Source organism: Callorhinus ursinus, unplaced genomic scaffold, assembly GCF_003265705.2.
Source record: "Callorhinus ursinus isolate GAN/ISIS: 27379988/994484 unplaced genomic scaffold, GSC_fseal_2.0 scaffold18, whole genome shotgun sequence".
Classification (NCBI taxonomy): domain Eukaryota; kingdom Metazoa; phylum Chordata; class Mammalia; order Carnivora; family Otariidae; genus Callorhinus; species Callorhinus ursinus.
In genome coordinates this window covers 34,008,880-34,026,182 of record NW_027397080.1, presented here as the reverse complement: position 1 = coordinate 34,026,182, position 17,303 = coordinate 34,008,880, and the positions used below count along the sequence as shown (strand labels likewise).

General features: G+C 45.9%; 1 protein-coding gene across 2 annotated transcripts in view; it reads left to right on the top strand.

The window, feature by feature from the left end:
• Nucleotides 1–17,303, top strand: part of AJAP1 (adherens junctions associated protein 1) — a 189,544-nt gene that overhangs the window by 128,959 nt on the left and 43,282 nt on the right. The window lies entirely within an intron of this gene.

The window sequence follows — 17,303 nt, the reverse complement described above, 5'->3', positions numbered from 1 at the left end:
CACATATTCGGAATTATTTGAACATATGAACATACCACGAAAGTCATACGCATCATCGATTGTCCCATTTAATGGATGGGACAGACCAAGGCACCATGAGGGCACATAGCTTGTGAACTGCCTCTAGCCCAGGATGGGTGGGGCTACACTGGACCCTGCACCTCACCTGGTCCACCCCTATTCAACTGCAACCTCACCCAACCCCACCCTCCAGAGAAACGTGTCTAAGACATGATTAACCCATTGCTAAGTTTTCTGGTTCTCTTTTTTGGGTGAAGCCATTGCGAAGGCCAAGGACAAGCCCCAGAAAGACAAGAAGGATGGAGCTGGGAGTCATGGCCCTAGGGATCAGTCAACACAAAAGAGCTGATGTGCACATCAGGACCTCAGCCAAAGATCTGCAGAGCTGCAGAAAGAAGGTCTAAATGATCTTTTCTTAAAAGGAAAACATTTAAAGATGCAGATGGGCGAAAAATTGAAAGCATTCCTTGCAACTAGGGTTGAGCATTATTTACCCCTAATTAGCTCAGGAAAGCAAGTGGCACTCTGTCTCCCGCCCCCACCCCATAACCACTGCAGAATCAATGGACAATTTACGTGTTGCTTTCTCCAGCACACAGGACCCATGGTGACACACAAGCTTCCTTTCTGTCTTAGCTTGAAGTGGTGCCTTTGTCTTTGCTTCTCATGCACACCCCAGGAGCTTCCATTTGTTTCTGAAGCTGTGAGCTGGCAGATGGTTGAAGTGACCACGGGCTCCCCGGGGAAAACCTCTCCTGAATCAGTGATGGGCTTAATGCCCTGAGACACACTGATGAATGGGATACATAACTGTCTTTAACAAGCAGAAAAACAATACCACTTTGGTCATTTAATTGATTTAAACAAATCAACAGCCTGGATACCATTAAAATAAACTCAATTTGCTCACCAGTGAGGGGGGAAATTGGGATTCTAATATCCATTTACTAGTGCATAGAGCTCTTGCTTTTGAACTGAAGCCAAGAAAATAAATAGGGGGACCCAAAATGGCTGAATGAATTTGGCAGAGTCGACTGTGATGGGTTTCCAAATATACAAACACAGCAGAAGCCTCCTGGTGCTGGACAATGGCTAGAGAGGCTTCCCTCCAGTCGCAGGGAAGATGGACTGAGCATCCCAGGGATGTGGCGTGTTACACAGGATCTCATTAGCAAGTGTCCCCACCAACTCTGGACCAAGAAGGCAAGAACATAGGTTTGAGGGAAGCTGGGGATCTCCATGTCATTTCCCGGAAGAGAAAGCCAGTTCAGGAGTCTTCACAATCAAAGGTGTGTGTTGGGTCTGCTACAAAACCAGCCAAAGGAATGGCCCAGGCTGAGAAAGACTGCAGGCTTCTAGATCCCACAGCCCCCAGGGGCTCTCTAGTTCATGCATTAGCTTCAGAAGCAAGAGCACGGGGTTTAAGAAAGTGTGATAGGCTCCTTTAGGACAGTGTTCTCATCGAGGGCAGACTTTGCTCCCCCCTACAACCCCCTGGGAGACATCTGGCATTGGTTGTCACTGCAGCTGTGGAGGGGGGGTGTGCTGGCATCTGGCATGTAAAGCCCAAGGATGCTGCTACACCTCCATCATGCACAGGACAGTGCCCCCCCCCCAGCAAAGAATGATTGGGCCCCAAATGGGAACAGTGCCTACATCGAGAAACCCTGATTTAGGGGAATTACGGTTTGCCTCCCTTCTGCAGAGGGTAATTTCAAATAGACTGGATGTTGGTCATTCAAGACATCTGGTCTACCACAGTTGGCTCCCAGGACTGACCCATGCTGAATATTCCCTAAAACAGCAACTTGGTCGGGAGGCAGTCAAGGCATCCCCAGAAGTGAAGCATAGGCTCCCTTTCCCCTGTTTTGTTTTGTTGTTTGGTTTGGTTTTGGGTTTTGATTTTTAACCTAGATTATTGGTTTGCTGTGACTGCTGGGACAAAGTACCACAAACTGGGGGGCCTAGAACAACAGGACATTAGAGTCTTTTAGTTCTGGAGGCCAGAAGTCCAGAATCAAGGGATGAGCAGGACTGTGCTCCCTCAGAACGTTCTGGGGAAGCATCTGTCCCCGGCCTCTCTCCTGGCTTCTGGTCTTTCCTTGGCTTGTGGCAGCAGAACTCCAATCTTCCTGTGGCGTTCTCCCCTGTGTGTACGTGTGTGTATGTGTGTGTGTGTGTGTGTGTGTGTGTGTGTCCAAATTTCCCCTTTTCATTAGGATTCCAGTCATTTTGGTTTAGGGCCCCACTCCAATATGACCTCATCTTAACTTGCTATAGCTACAGTACCCCTATTTCCAAATAAGGTCTCCTTGTGACCTACTGGAGACTAGGACTTGACCATGTGACATAATTCAGCCCAGAGCATCAGGGAGTCAGAGGGAGATGCCATCACTAGTCTGAAATCTGTGCTCCCTTTCCTTGTTTTGTATCTGCCCTAAGAAAGAGTAGGGGGGCTGGCAGGTGAATCCAGAAAGAGGTTCAAGTTCCTTCTCCTCCCCATGTGAGGCTAGGGACTGGTCCAGGGAAGACTGGAGCAGTGGTGGCACCACCTTTTCCTTCTGCGGCAGCTGGGTTTCTAGCTGGAGGCCCAGCTGGGCTTCAGAAGGAGACACAACTTCCTTTTTAAAGTAACTGTCCCCAGAATAGTGTTTTGGTTTTGGTTTCAGGTTGCCAGACAAAGGTGAAGCAGCTGCCACGGTTATATGCTGTCATAAAACTCAGAAAAAATGGTAACTCTGAATACATCATTCTGCACAGGGAGCAGCTGCCAATGCAGAGATGTGCCTCTTTTTTTCCCCGTGTTTGCATCTGTGATTCCTTATTCTCACTTCATCCCTGATGTTTGGAGCTCCCTATTCTGCTCCTGCATGCTCCACCCTGCAGCATCGCAGCGTACCCCATTAGGATCTGCTGTACTGATCAAGAAGGAGGCAAACACTTTTGTAGACTTGGCCTGTGATCCAGTGAGCTCTTCCCCACGTTTTCCCCAAGAAAGTCTGGATATGGAAAGGACCCTCTCCTCTCGGATCTGTCCAGACCCTGTGCTTTGTGCTCCCTCTTCACCACATCTCTTTGTACTTCCTAACTGTCAGGCTTTGAACTTGGCTGAAATGATGCAGCCAAATCTCTGGCCTTCTGAGCTGCGTTCTCCAGGCTTGCAGGGTTTGGGGAGTGACGTTGGAGGTGCCAGAGCCGGAGGCAGGGGCAAGATGGTGCAGAGGAAGCTGCATCCCAGCCGCGACACAGAGTGAGTCTATACTTGAGCTGCTCTGGCTCTTGCCCCTCTGCTCCATCACTCATCTGGGAGGCCCCCAGAGCTCTCCTTGGTGCTGGGGAGATGTTAGGGTTGGTTCACTTGTTCTCTTTGGCTTGGTAACGCATCTTGACAAGAACCAGCTGTGTGGACATCCAGCTAATTGTTGTTGAGTCAATCACCCAGAGTGTGGTCACTGACAACACTTCCACACAAACAAGAACTTCTGAAAAATTACTAGATAATGAGTTTTTGATAATGACACTACATGAGCTATAGACATAGGCTAGATCTTCCTAGGAACACAAAGCAGCTCCAATGGGTCTCATTAATACCAGCAGGCTTGGTGGGGCTTGTCATCACCAAAAGCAGCTGAGTCAGGAGAGCACCCAAGCATTGTGAGAATGCTTCATCCTTGTCTTATGGAAGTCTTTGTTCTGTGTTGAGGTCGTTCAGTCTGTGACCTGGATTATCATGCATCCTCCCTAGTTAGCAAGGGGCCACCATTATACTATATCGCTTTGGGGCATGGAGAAAAAAAATAATGAATTGTTATCTTGAGCTTCCCGTGAGAGAAGAAATCACACCACAATTGCCCCCAAGAATGAGGCAGACACCTGATTCCCTAAACCAGACCCCTGCCAAGCTCCCAGACCAGGCACTGTGCATGAGTAATGGCTGGGGTGTGAGTGTCCCTCAGCCCAGGTCCTTATATATGATAACATTATGCAGAAAAGTAATGAGAAGCATTGAAAGGGGCTGCTCACTTTGGGATTGAATTACCGCTTAAATCAAACTGACAGTGGGCGGGGGGCTTGTGGAACGAAATTAAGGAGGAGGCTGTATTTCAAGTGGGAAGGCCTGGGTGCTTTCCAGGAGAGCGGGGCTCCTCTAAATGAAAAACAGCTCTGAGCTCCCCTTCCATTCTCTGTGATTTATCTGAGCCGAAGAGGCTTGTTTGAATGGCTCTGAATGCTATTTTCAAAGAGCAAATGAACATCTCATTCTGGAATCAATGACACAGGAAACAGACTTGGAAGGATGTGGCACTGGGGGAGAGCATGGGGGGCAGTGGGGAGTTTTGCATTTTCCAAGGAAGCCCCAGCTCAAGTCAGGCTGGAGGGGCGTGTGGAGGGGAGCTCCATGGTCATGGTGGATGGGAAGTGTGATGCTTTTCTTGGGAATGTCAACAAGCATAGACTTGTCTCCTGTTGTGGGGGGGGGGGCAGGGGTGGTGCATATGGCCAAGGGCCAAGGGGCAAAGGTAAACCAGCCAGGGGAATATGAGAGAGACCATGCCAACTCAGACCCAACCTTTCCCAGTCGGTCCCACTGGCCCCCAGACCACCTCTGTGTTGGACACGTCTTCTCTTCCTGCCTGTCCAACCCAGGTAGCAGATGCTTCACTTACAAATCAGAATTTTCTACTTATTTTTCTGTAAAGGAGGTCAAAGATGAAGTGTCAGTCTTGCTGACTGACAAAAGGCTCTGACAGTCAAGCCTCTGCCAACCCCCCCAAGGGTGTGGCTCCCAAAGTGAGCAACATCTTGCAATGGTCCCCATTCCCCTTTTGTGTCATGTTATCACGTAGAAGCAAGAAGACACAATGTACCCCCGTGGGGCAATGTGCTGGAGGCGAGGAGGGAAAGAAGGAACTGCCTTGAGGCCAGAGGGCATGCAGCCCTCCAGGGAGACCTGAACTTCCCCCTCCTCCTTCATGGTGCCGCCGCAAGAGGGACAGAGCCCTTCCTGACCACAGATCCAGCACTAAGCATACCACTACCACTTCGTCGCCTCATTTACCCCTCACAACCACACTAGGAAGGAGGCACTAGTGTCATTCCAGCCTTACAGATGAGGGAACTGAGACAGAGAGGTGAGTAACTCATCCACGGTCACACCTGCTGACCTGGACCCAGTGGTCCTACTCTAGCACCTGTCTACTCACCACTCCGCTAAGCCACTTGCCAAGGAAGTCACTCCGGAATGTCACTTGCTGGTGGTGGCTGGGTAGATCCTGCAAAGTCCTCTGGAGGAAAGGTCTTCTTCGACCAACATTCCTGGAGGACTTGTAGGTTCTGGGAAGAAGACTCACTGACAGGAGGGAAACTGAGTCAGATAGAATCCATATGTGAAGTCCACGACAGTGTGTGCTTCACACACGTGAAATTTACAGATAAGTGGGCCTGGGAGACCTGAGGGGTCCAACAGGAGTGAGGATGCCATACCACATCTGTTTGGCTCTCTAGGTCACCTGACCAAGATTTGCTAGTGGACCACGGGAGCTAACACCCAATGGGAGAAGGAAGGAAAGAAGGAGCAAGGGGGTAAATTCTCTTTTCTTCCCCCAGTGTGTCTCTGGAGAAGCCTTTCAGGCAACCTCTGGGTTGCCTGAAAAAGCAACCTCACTGTGTGTCTGGGGGAAGCTGTGGCCAGCACAGTAACTCACCACCATCTTGCATTCATTTCCCTTTCACATCACCTCCCTTCCCCCACCCCAAATGATGCACTTCTAGAATCTACCCCCTCCAATAAAAGCATCAGCACTGAAGTCCCCCTCAAGCTGGTTTCTAGGGAATCCAAATGAAGATAAAGCCGGGTCTTGGACTGAAAGTATGGCCTCAATGTGTAGGGGGTAAGTGGGAAGGTTTCCCAGCTTAGTGGCAACATGAGACAACCTGAAGGAGACCCATCTGCTACAGAGGTTTGTCCAGGTATCATTTCGATGAGGTTATGAAGATAGGTCTGGGCGTTGAAGGATGGATTCAGACATTCACACTTCATTCTGTGGACCAGTTGGACACATTCAGTTGTCACACACTGGATCACCTGAACAAGAAGTTCACATTCAGACTAAATGCTCTGGTTTTGGAAGGTGTCCCAGGTAAGCCCTATGTACCCCACTGGGGCAGAATCATTTCTTCAGGTGATGAGGAGCTACTGGAGCTTTGAGCAAAGGGCTTGCGAGGACAGAGCAGAGTTTGGGGAAAATGATGCAGACAGTGGGTTGGAGGGAAATGAGACCCAACCCAGCAGTCAGCCAAGGGAAAAGGCCACCCAAGGCAGAGCCATGACCCAGGGGGAGCATCCGTGGGAGGAACAGAACATGGAGCTGTCTCCATGGCCATCTGGGATGCTTGCCAGGAAGCTAGCTGTCCATGCTGGAAATGTCCACATGCAAGGCTGCGTCAGGCACAAATCCCAAAGGTGGTGGGGCTGGGTGGGGGTGGAAGATTTTTTGGTATGATCTTGGAGTAAACAGACACTAGGGATCCAGCCAGGCCCAGAGAGCCCCGTTGTCCCAGACTGCTGCTACCTCTCATCCACCACCCACTGGGACTCATGTCTCTGCCTGGCAGGGGGGTGGCCCAGAGAAGGAAGGGACATGTGCCAGCGAGTAAAGATAGGTCTTGGGATGTGTTTGGCTGAACAGAGATGAGGGGAGCTGGAGCACAGTGTGGGGGCTGCCCAGTGCCGAGGAGGGCAAGGGGCTCACCAAGGCCCCATCACTGGGGAGCCCCATTCTCCCCACAGGCCATCTGTCTTCCTCAGAATTGGCTCTGCAACCACCCCTCTCTCCATCCCTCCTGCATCATTCTGATCAAGCTGCACCGCCCTTCACCCCATCCATCACTGGCCTGCCCAATCTCTCGCCTCTTCTGCCCATCACAAAACTGGCCTTAAATATTTCCTGACAAAAATCTCCAGTGGCTCCAAATACCTTTACAGAGCCTCCAAACCCATTCATTTCCTGTCTTTGTGTTAGTCCTGGGAAACAGCTGGGGTTTTGTTTCATCTACTCACCTGGGAATGAACACCCTTGAATTCACTTTTTGCCTAGTAAAGAGCAGTCTCTTGGAAATTAACAACCAGGAGAAGTTATATTTTATTTAGTAAAAAATAAAGCCTGATTATTTTATGGGTGTTTCCTACCTTCCCCACGATGGTGGCTTCTTACTGCTCAGGTGAAACCAGATTCTCTGGATCTACTTTAATTATTGGTTAGACCTGTGGTTTTCTCCCAAAGCTGTTCTTCTGTCATCTGTGCCAGTCTGAGAGCCAACCAGGGGGAAACTCATCACCAAAAGAGGATTTCTTCTTTCCCCTTTCATTAAGGTTTGGGCTCTGGCTGGTGATGGGTGTAAGAATATCAAACGTCACCAAAAGCATATAAATCGAACTGCCAGGCCCCTGGGGGCCCTGGGCTGGGTGCCTGGGAGAGGGAACCTGCTTCAGCCCTCTTTCCTGGCTATGTGCCAGAAGCACAGGCATGAAATCTGCAGCTCCTTGCCTGTAACCGGGGATTTGGGGCTGAGCACGGAAGGAGCCAGAAGGAGAACCTGCCCAAGCAAGACCTTACAACGTCAACTTCTGAAAATATGGTGGGACAATGGCCAAATCAGGGGCATATCTTTTACTGCTGTAACCCGTCTTTTGGCATCTCATCCATCCCCCGTTTATCTTCAGGTAAGGAGGGGCTTTTCCTCTTGTTTCTGACACTGGGGTAAGATAACCCAATGCAGGAGAATCAAGTGAAGGGGTCTCCAAAGCCTGGATGCTTCCTGCCAGTGGGAAGCTGCCCTCATCCCTCAAAAGGCACCAGATTGGACAGGCTGCTCCCTACCTTCCTAGTCTTTTCATCCCCCTTCCCTGTTCATCTTATGAGTAGGGAACAGTGTCTATCAGTGACATGGTAGTACTCAAGGAAGTGGTAGCTGCAGCAGGTGACATCTGCTGAGCATGTACCTCGTGCACACCTCTGGCCTGAATGGGCAGTGCAAGATGAAGTCAGTGGCTTATTGCTACATAACAAGCCACCCCAAACCTAGTGACTTAGCACAAAAACGCTCATTTTATTTTTATCTCTTAAGTCATCTGGGTTAGCTGGGTGGTTGTCCCTCAAGGCCTCTCACCGGGTGGCAGTCAGATGGTGGCTGGACCTGGAATCCTCCAGAATCCTCATTCATATGTCTGGAGCTGAGTTGGGGAGCCCTGAACAGCTGGGCCTCCTCTGGCATCTCTCTTTATCTCTGTGTGGTCCCCCTGTGAGCTTTAGTTTCCTCATCTCTAAAATGGTACCAATAATACGAACTATCTTGTGGGATTGTTGTGAAGTTCAAACAAGCAGGTAAACACCTGAGAAATATTAGCTAATATAGTGATAATCATTGTCATTAGCAGGAAGATTTGGGGGCTACAGGAAGTCTTTAGACACTTGATAGCTGTTATTGGAATACAAGATAACACTTGCCTACACAGATTCATAGGGAAGACTGATACCAATGGGTGCAAGCTGTGTAGAAGAAGATTCTGGTGCAATTGGAACAATAAAATAGTCTGGAAATGGGACAGGCTGCTATGACAAAGATTAAATTCCCAGTTGTAAGTGGGTTCAACACAGCCCATCTGATTATTTACTAGGAAGTGGCAAAGGGACACATGCCCTGAATGGAAGATTAACTAAGTTACTTCTAGGTCTTTTGTAGCTCTGACTTTCTGTAAGTCTCTAAGTCTGTTTTGGGTCCATTGATGGGATCGAGAACCTACAATGTAAACATCACTCTTGTTTAATTATCTGGCCATTCGTTTATTTAGCAAATATGTAACGAGCATCCTGCAGGTACCAGATCCTGTGCCAAGCACTGATGAAAGGAGGTGATTGTAGCAGCACCAGGAATACATGGGGCACACGAGCGTCATCCTAGGATCTAACAGAGGATGTAGACAATTATGAAACTGAGAAATAGGAGAAATAATCCCCAGGGAAAGAAACCCAGGGGGAGGACACCAAACCTCATCTGTAGAAGAGGTGAAAGGGAAGGCTTTCTGAAGGAAGGAATATCTGATTTGAGAACTGAAGGATGAGTAGATGTTTGGAAACAAAGTATGGCTGGTGGGGGGTGAAGAAGAGTGGTCCAAGAAGAGGGAACAGTATGTGAGAAGATGAGAGAATGTGGTGGAGGGGGTTAATATGGCCCTGCAAGTACCCAGGACATGGGATATGGGGGGGACTGGACATGTTTGAAGAGCCCTGCTGACCACTGTGGGGTCCTCTTGGCCTCCGACATACATGCTATCACCCAGCCACCCCCACGGTCTCATTTAGAAAGCTATTCTGGGGTGGATGAGGACCTGTCCCAGTAAGGATGAAGTAGAAACAGAGAGAAAAGAGTGGATTTAAAGGATCTTTGAGGAAGAACTGGCATGGCTTGAAACTGGAATTGATTTTAAAAAGATGGACAATTAAGTTAATGTTTAAAGATGACCAAGATTTTGAGCTTAGCAGACAAAGGGGAACTAGAAGGGAGAGCAGATGGGAAGGGAAAGATAAGGGGAACATGTGACTCAGAGATGATGGCAGGTCAGGGGATGTCTTCTAGGTAATTAGAGATGAGAAGCCAGACATTTAGGAAAAGGCTGGGCTGGATTTACTGACTCAAGGGTGAGCAGGAAGATAAATCTCTGCTTTCGCCAATCCAGAGTAAATGGTATAAGACTTGTACTCCTATAAGAAGAAACTAGAAAACTGGATGAAACGTATGAAACATTGGAGAACTGGCAGTATAGGACTCTAATCTATAAAAGAAGCAAGCAGTGAGGTGACTGTTTTCTCCCCAGGGGTACTTCGCCTCCTGTGGCATAGGGAGGAGACTCAAGAAGACAGCAGGCTCACTGAGGTGAGGACAGAGAAGTTGGAATTGGTAGGAGTTCAGAAGTGGAGAGAAGAGAGTCGTGTTGAAACAAAGAGCTCAAGAAATCTGCCTAGAGGTTCTCAGGAGTGTATTGTTAAATACTAAGCAGCAAAGGGTGACATTCTGTAAGACTTCTAAAGAACTACCAAGACCCTGATAAGCAAACATTTTCTGAAATCCACATAGTATTCCTGGAATCCTGAACTCTGGTCAGCCAGAGTGGAGTTGCTTCACATCTGTGACACTCCAGAGAGATTCCAGAGTTATGTCTCATTAGTAAGGCTGAATGGCCATAGATAAAAGGCTACTCCAGACTTGTCCTGTAAGAAATTAAAAACAAGTCCCAAAAGGATCACATTGATTCACAAGTAACCCAACTGCACCTAGAACAAAACTCAGTGTATTCTAAAGGGTAACAAAATGCACACATTCAACAATGTAATAGTCAAGATGTCTAGCATCCAATAAAAAATTGTTATATATGTGCAGAAGCAGGATAATGTAACCAATTACATGTAGAAAACATATATAATAGAAACAGATCCAGGACTCACAGAGATGATGGCATTATCAACCAGTCTTTCAAACAGTAATTGTAAATATGCTCAGGGGTATGACAGGGAAATATGAAAATAATGAGACAGTAAAAGATATAAGAAACATAGTAAGTCAAACTCCTAGAAGCTGAAAAATAAAATATCTGAAATAAAAAAAAAATTCTCTGGATCAGCTTAGCATCAGATTAAATACTTAAGAAGAAAGAGTCAGTTAATTTAAAGATACAGAAATAGGAATTATCCAACTGAAACACAGAAAAAGAAGAAAGGTTGAAAACTATAAAAGCTTCAGTGACCTGGAGGGCAAAATCAAGTCTTCTATGTAACATATGTATGATCGGGGTCCCAGAAGGGGATGAAAAAGGGTCAGAAAAATATTTGAAGCAGTAAAGTCTGAAATTTCCTAATATGATAAAACTGTAACCCACGGGTCTAAGCACCCTCACAAATCCAGCACAATAAGCATAAAGCAAACCACACAAAGGCACACTGTCACCCAATTCCTGAAAACCAGTGGCAGAGAAAATCTTAAATATATTCAGAGTTAGGAAAGATATGTCCCATGCAGGGGAACAAAGTGAAGACTTACCACAGATGTCTCATCAAAAACAATGCAAGACAAAAGACGCTGGAATGACAAATTTAAAAGAGGGAAATAGACACTTTTAGAGAAAATGAAAGCTGAGAGAACGTGGGGCCAGTAGGTTCATACTAGAAATGTTCAACGTTTTCAGGCTGAAAGGAAATGATAACAGGGAGACTCAGATCTATACCAGAAATGGTAAATATGTGGGTAAATCTAAAATAAACTCTTTTCATCTTGCCTTTTAAAAAGATACTTTACTGTTTCAATTGAAAAAAGAAAAACCTGTAGTGTTCTGTGGAGTTTAAACAAATAAAGAAGCAAAACATCTTACAGACTATTATCTTTCATTAATATATGTGCAAAAATCTTTAATTTCAAGAACTCAAACCCAGGGGGTGCCTGGGTGGCTCAGTCGTTAAGCATCTGCCTTTGGCTCAGGTTATGATCCCAGGGTCCTGAGATCAAGCTCCCCATCGGGCTCCCTGCTCGGCAGGAAGCCTGCTTCTCCCTCTCCCACTCCCCCTGCTTGTGTTCCCTCTCCCACTGTCTCTCTGTCAAATAAATAAATAAAGCTTAAAAAAAAAAAAAGGAATCAAACCCAGGCACATGTAAAGAGGATGACACTACCTGGTGCTCATCCCAGGAAAGAGAGGTTGGCTTAATATTCAAAAATTCAATAGATATTTCACTATATTGACAGGAAAAAAGAACATGCAATCCTTTCAAGTGGGTAAGTAAAAATCTTTTGACAAAATTCAACACTCATAATGTTAAAAACTCTTAGCAAAGTAGAAATAGAAGGAAATATTCTCAACTGATAAAGGGGCTTCCAAGAAAACCCCAACCAACCAAAGTGTATTGTTAACATGAAAACCTGAACATTTACAGGAATGAAGGAATCACGTCCATTCTCACCATTTCTAGCCACTGTTTTACTAGAAGAAGTAACCACACTTACCAAGGTCTCTGAAAACAGAATCAATATACAAAAATCAATTTGGACCTATATTACAACAACAAACAAAGAGGAAATGAAATTCTAAACATGGCTTCACACAAGCAAAATATTTAAGAATATATGTTTATTCATTATAGTTATATATACTTAGCATAGTATATATAGAGTAAACTATACTCTAGTATAACACTGCGTACATATACACATGTGTGTGTGTATATATATATATATAGTAAATATTTGGGAATATATGTATGTTTGCATACATATTTGCAAGAGCTGTCCATTGCCAAACTACCAGACATTAATGAAAGAAATAAAACCCACATAAATGGAGAGGAATATCTTGTCCAAAGACTGAAAGACTCCATGTTAACATGTGAATTCTTCCCCAATCCATCTACAGATTCAATATAATTCCAATCAAAATTCAAAAAGACTTTTGTTTTTTGAAAGTGACAAACTGATTCTAAACTTCATCTGGAAAATTTTAAAAACCTAGAACAGGCAAAATGATTTTTGGAAAAAAAAATAGTATCTCAGTCTGTTGGTGTTGCTATAACAAAATAGCATAAATTGCATGGTTTAAACAACAGAAATGTGTTTCTCACAGTTCTGGGGACTGGGAAGTTCAAGATCACACGGTGTGGGGTGGAAGCAGGGATTGGGGATGGAGGTTGGAGAGAGAGAGAGCTCTCAGGTGAAGGGCAATAGCCCTAACAATCCCCAGAGCCCCACTCTCATGACCTCACCTAAACCTAATTACCTCCCAAAGGCCACACCCCTGAATAACATCATCCCCTTAAGGGTAGGGTTCCAACATATGAATTTGGGGGACAGGACACAAATATGGATCCATCACAAAGAGCAAAGTGGGAGCCTTACCACGTCTTGATTTCAGTACTTACTATAAAACTTACTATAAAATCAAGACATTGTGGTACAGCCATATGGACAGACATATAAATCAACTTAACAGAATAGAGATTCAAGAAATAAGATCACACTTATAGGGTCAATTAACTTTCAGTAAAGGTGTCAAGATAATTTAGTGGAGAAATGGTAGTCTTTCCAAAAACAGTGCTGGAGCAACTGAGCACCCAAAAAAAAAAAAAAAAAAAAAAAAAAAAAAGCTTTGATTCTCACTTCACAACATATGCAAAAATTAATATGCAATGGACCAAAGAATTCAAAGTAACAGCCAAAAGTACAAACTTCTGGAATAAAATATAAAACAAATATTTATGATCATGAGGTAAGCAAAGATTTCATAGGACACAGAAGGGTCAAAGCAGAAAAGAAACAGCACTAAACAGGACTTAATTCAATATTTAAAACTTCAGCTTTTCACACACAAAAAAAACCACTCTTAAGAAAATAAAGTTAAGTCACAGACTGGGAGAAAATATCTACAATATATATTGGAAAGAACCCAATAAAGGCAACAACTTGATTTTTTTTTTAAAGATTTTTTTTATTTATTTGACGGAGAGCAAGAGAGCACAAGCAGGGGGAGCAGTAGAAGGAGAGGGAGAAGCCGACTTCCCGCCAAGTAGGGAGCCCAATGCAGGGCTCGGTCCCAGCACCCTGGGATCATGACCTGAGCCAAAGGCAGACACTTAACCATCTGAGTCACCCAGGCGCCCCTTGATTTTTTAAAAATAGGCATGATGCTTGAACAGATAGACGAGTGGATGGTGAGCACATGAAAAGCTCTCAGCCTCCTTGTCATCAAAAAATGCAAATTGAAATTGGTGAAATGTGGTACAACTTTATACCTCCAGGATGGCTAAATTCATCCATGAATATAACCGAGTGTGGTGAGTGTGTGGAGCAACTGGAATGCTCACGCATTGCTCGTCGTACCCAAACACGTAGGAAAATAGTTTGACAGCTTCTCAGGAAGGTCAGCATATACTTGCATAGATCCCAGCACTGCACCCCGAGCCAATTACCCCAGGGCAATGAAGGCATGTCCACACAGAGACTTAGTCATGCATGTTCATAGCAGCTGTTTTCATAATAGCCGCCAGCAGGAAAACCCAGATGTCTATTAACAGGTGACAGGGCCAGGACACTGTGGTATCTCCACACTAAGGAAAGCTTAGTTGCAAAGGATGCAAGTGCTGATAGACAATGATGTGGATGAGCAAAATAAGGGAAACCAGATAAGAAGCACACATTATGATGATTCCATGTATGTGAAATTCTAGAACAGGCACCAAAAAGCACAAAGCAGATCAGAGTTTGCCTGGTGGGAGGTGCTGGGAGGAGCAAGTTTTACTGCAAGGTGGCCCGAGGCAACTTTTCGCGGTATTGGAATATTCTATATATATATTTTTGGTAGTGGTTACACATGCCTACACATTTGTCAAAACTCATCAAAGTCTACACTTAAAACAGGTGTTTTTATTGTTTGCAAATTAACTTCAATAATGTTGGTCTTTTTCTTTTCTTTCTTTTTTTTTACTGGGACGCAGGGCAATTTTATTTTTAATAATGTTGGTTTTCAAAAGTGTGTGGGATATTCCAGGAACAAGTAGATGGGTGTCAGACACTCGTGAAATAGCAGACAGGAGCCCACGGGGCACCTGCAGGAAGGGTAGCATTCTGGTGTTATAATGCGGACAGAAAGACTCGCCAACGCTTCTGAGGAGGTGGGGGAGGTCAGGACAACAGGCCTTCAGGCAGTGGCTAAGACATCATTTCCTGTATGGTGCGCTGAGGAAGGGTTTTATGCAGGGACTGACATATGGAGACTTGGTTTTCATGCCCACATCTGGCGTTCGTGTGGATAATAAATTGTAACAGGCCATAATACAGAAGACCAGGGTCTGAAGTCAAATATGAAAATGCATGTTAAATGAGAAGTAAGTGGCTTTGGAAATTGATGTGCTGAGGGGTGAGGGAGAGGCAATACTTTAAAAAATCTATAGGTAAAAAAAAATTTTTTAAAGGTAGATAGCCCATTAAAAAAGAAGTGCAAACATCTTGAACAGACACTTTACAAAGAAGGATCTATAAATGGCCAGTAAACACAAGAAAAAGTGCACAATATCATTAATCATCAGAGAAATGCGAAAGGAATCCCAGAATATACCCCTTTGCACTTACGTGTTTGGCAAAAATTTGACATTATCTACTGTTTGTTGAGGATGTAGAACAGAAACACACATTAATTGTTCCAGCTACTTTCCAACGCCGTGAGCATTATCTACTGAAATTGAACACACACATTCTCCATGACCTACTGATTTCACACTGGCAGGCATACAGCCCGGTGCATAAACGCACCTGGTCATGTGTACAAGATTGTCCATAGCAACCCTGATTACAATAGCCCCCAACTGGAAACGAGCCAGACTTCCATCAGCAGTAGAATAGATGCATGAAGGGTGGTATATTCTGAAATACTTAAGCAGCAATAAAGATGAATGAAGGTACATCAATACGCATGGATGAATCTCACAAATGTAATGTTGAGTGAAAGAAGCCAGACACAATATACAAATGGCATGGTTCAGTTTATACTGTTTTGCCAGCAGCAGTGAAGCTAAGGTATGGTGTTCAGGGATGCACATTTGGCTGGCTACACTGTAGCAACAGCAACAACAAAAAGCAAGAAGTAATCATCCTAAAAGTCAAGATAGGAGATGCTCTGTGGAAAGGAGACTTGAGATCTTCCTGGGCCAATATTCCATGTCTTGATTTGGATCATGGTTCCGCGGTTGTATGCTTTACCACTATTCATTAATCTGAGCAGTGGTGTTTTATGCACCTTTCTTTATGTATATTATATTTCATAACTTAAAAATTTTAAAAGGTCAGCAGAATATGGGGCAGTCACTGAAAACTTCAGATGCACAGGACCACCATGAGCTGCTGCACAGGTTGTGTACTGCACAACACCAGTGGGAACCACTCACACAGACACCAGTATTGCCAAAAGTGAGTCTAGAGAACCCAGGGCCTGGTCTGAGGCCTCCGTAGATGCTTCAGGGGGAAAGAAAGAGAGGCCTGGAGCAGAGACCAAGCCCCTCAAGAAGCCACGCCCAGAGAACCGCCCCTCCTTCCGGGGCTCCCTTCCTGAGTGCTGCCTCCTGTTTCCCCACAGGAACCCACCCCAGCGACACCTGAATCAGAGCTGCAAGGGGTCCGAGCCCCAGGCCGTCCCTGGGAAGGGAAGCAAAGGATTTTCTTTGAGAGTTGGGGGGGCCTTAAAAGTGACCAAAGGCGTGACCACAGCTTCTCCTGTAAATGGGGACTTGCCATCACCTTGCCAGTCAGGGTCCTCATTTTATGGGGGAGAAAACCCGAGGCCCAGAGATGGGATGTCACCTCCTCAGGGTCCAGGGTTTAACCTCAGGCAGTGCCCCCAGGGACCTTCCCATTTCTTATTCTAATTCTGCGGATTCCCTCGGCTTAAGGATTCCGGATGGGGAGAAATGCTACTCAGTCAACATATTAGCATGATAATAGGAATTCAGTGTCTGGGGGAAGAGACTGGGGCTACAGGGAAAGGCGGGGAAGCCGCGCTGTGCCTTGGGGCTTCTGGACACTGCAAGACTGAGAGCAGCCGCTGCCCCCACCCCACAGAAGATGGTACCAAGTAGCAGCTCACGTGTACTGAGCGCTCTTGGTGGGTCAGGAGATCCAGGGCTAGGGAGGAACAGCTCCCTTACAAGTGGGGGTTCACTTGGAAACCTCCGGGGGCTCTCCATAGCCATCCTGGGCTACTGGAACCCAGAGCCGAGACCGTGGCATGGGATGCCAAGTCCTTCAGTTAGGAAGGGGCCACAGTGCTTCTGGCCCATGTGGGCCCGAGGCCAGCTGGCTTTGTTATGAAAGCGGAGCAAAGAACACAAAAACTCCAACAACAACAAAACCCACCCATCAATCGCCATTGTCCAAACCTAATGATTGTAATTAAAGCAGAGAGGAATGTCTGGGATATTTGAAGCCGAAGTCAAGGTATCATTTTGGGAAATGGAGAGCGGGATCCGGAAGCGGCTGGTAGCAGCCCCAATACGATGTAGCAAATCCTTTCGTAAATAACTGCGGGGACCTCTGTTTCCCAGCACACGTTTCACTTTACTCAGACCCCAGACCAGCTTCCAGCACAGTGCAGAGCCAGGGTGCCATGTAAGGTTCCCAGGTAATGCCCAGGAAGACCAAGGGCTTGAGTGGAGCCCACCGCCCTCGGTCCCCTGCAGGCTAGCCATCACCTCATGCT